This window comes from Ipomoea triloba, chromosome 8 (genome assembly GCF_003576645.1).
Source record: "Ipomoea triloba cultivar NCNSP0323 chromosome 8, ASM357664v1".
Taxonomy (NCBI): domain Eukaryota; kingdom Viridiplantae; phylum Streptophyta; class Magnoliopsida; order Solanales; family Convolvulaceae; genus Ipomoea; species Ipomoea triloba.
The window spans coordinates 18,989,444-18,991,943 of record NC_044923.1 but is presented as its reverse complement, the minus strand read 5'-3'; positions in this window follow the sequence as shown (position 1 = coordinate 18,991,943).

Sequence of the window (2,500 nt, the reverse complement as noted above, 5' to 3'; positions counted from 1 at the left end):
GATGTCGAATACCAGCGCCCGGTATTGCTACCGTTGTTGTTTCCCGCAGCACCTACGCATGAAAGGCGTGGCTGCGAGCGGCCAGTTCCACGCACCGATCTTTCACGCACGCCGAGTCTCTCGTCGACGGCACTCTCAGCTCCTGCCTTCGGCCGACAATTACGTTCGACTTACTTGGGCCGGAACCTACTCATGCGCCGATTCAATCCTCTTTGTGCCTTACTAGTCCGGTGCGTCGTCGTGGCCGTTGTGCGTTGGATGTCGAATACCAGCGCCCGGTATTGCTACCGTTGTTGTTTCCCGCAGCACCTACGCATGAAAGGCGTGGCTGCGAGCGGCCAGTTCCACGCACCGATCTTTCACGCACGCCGAGTCTCTCGTCGACGGCACTCTCAGCTCCTGCCTTCGGCCGACAATTACGTTCGACTTACTTGGGCCGGAACCTACTCATGCGCCGATTCAATCCTCTTTGTGCCTTACTAGTCCGGTGCGTCGTCGTGGCCGTTGTGCGTTGGATGTCGAATACCAGCGCCCGGTATTGCTACCGTTGTTGTTTCCCGCAGCACCTACGCATGAAAGGCGTGGCTGCGAGCGGCCAGTTCCACGCACCGATCTTTCACGCACGCCGAGTCTCTCGTCGACGGCACTCTCAGCTCCTGCCTTCGGCCGACAATTACGTTCGACTTACTTGGGCCGGAACCTACTCATGCGGAGCCTACCAGTGCCGAGTCGACCCTCGGTGTGCCTCGTCCGATGCGTCCTTGTGCGCTAGATGTTGACTACCAGCGCCCGGTATTGCTACCGTTATTGTTTCCCGCAGCACCTACGCATGAAAGGCGTGGCTGCGAGCGGCCAGTTCCACGCACCGATCTTTCACGCACGCCGAGTCTTTCGTCGACGGCACTCTCAGCTCCTGCCTTCGGCCGACAATTACGTTCGACTTACTTGGGCCGGAACCTACTCATGCGCCGATTCAATCCTCTTTGTGCCTTACTAGTCCGGGGCGTCGTCATGGCCGGTGTGCGTTGGATGTCGAATACCAGCGCCCGGTATTGCTACCGTTGTTGTTTCCCGCAGCACCTACGCATGAAAGGCGTGGCTGCGAGCGGCCAGTTCCACTCACCGATCCGATGCGTCGTCGTGGCCGTTGTGCGTTGGATGTTGAATACCAGCGCCCGGTATTGCTATCGTTGTTGCCCGCTTCATCGCACTGAGGACGCCCGGACACCGAGTTTTTTGACGACGACGATACTATCAGCTCCTGCATTCGGCCGAACATTTAAATCGACTTACTTGTGCCGGAGCCTACCAGTGCCGAGTCGACCCTCGATGTGCCTCGTCCGATGCGTCCTTGTGCGCTAGATGTTGACTACCAGCGCCCGGTATTGCTACCGTAGTTGTTTCCCGCAGCACCTACGCAGGAAAGGCGTGGCTGCGAGCGGCCAGTTCCACTCACCGATCCGATGCGTCGTCGTGGCCGTTGTGCGTTGGATGTTGAATACCAGCGCCCGGTATTGCTATCGTTGTTGCCCGCTTCATCGCACTGAGGACGCCCGGACACCGAGTTTTTTGACGACGACGATACTATCAGCTCCTGCATTCGGCCGAACATTTAAATCGACTTACTTGTGCCGGAGCCTACCAGTGCCGAGTCGACCCTCGGTGTGCCCGCCCCGGATGTGCGTCGTGGCCGATACATCCCGTCGTTTACGTATGAGAAGGCGGGCACCCTCATACGGAGCTGACGGGACGAGTAGGGGCACGTCCCTCCCTCGGAACCAAGCGAACCGGCCCGGCCGACCGGCACCTCAACTACCATACCCCCCCTATAATAGATAAAAAAATACAAACCCAAGTGACAGGAGCAGACACGGTTTGTCCCGAAAATCACACGGGGTTTCGGGCCAATCCGGTCATCTTTTTTCCATTTTTTTTGCATGGTCCATTAGTTCTGAGTATTTTAGCAAGGTTTGATCAATTGGAATTACATTTGGATGCATCTTTAATTGAAAACGACGATGTCCAAATTTTTTCCGCTGCTGGCCGCACTGTGCTGGCTGCCTTAGCCAAGTTGCTTGGGACAGTTGGGCTTGTTATTACAACATATGTCATTTTAGTTGGGCCATTCATTAACATATATTTGAAGCTATACAAGAAATAAATATGGCGTTTTGGCATGAGAACGATGTTAAACGACGTTGACAAAGGTCTAGCACACCGTCGTCGTCAGAAGTACTTGGATGGTTGGCCAATAAACCTCTATAGGCTGATATTGCGGCACTTCTCGGCCAAGGCCGTGCCCACCGTTGCGACATTTCTCGGCCATGGCCCGCACCTCGTTGCGGCATTTCTCGGCCGAGTTCGCACCAAGTCCGCACAACGTTGCCAGGAAACCTCTGTGGAGTAATATTGCGGCATTTCTCGGCCATGTCCGCACCAAGTCCGCACATCGTTGCGGCATTTCTCGCCCATGTCCGCGCGCAGTCCGCACGACGTTGCG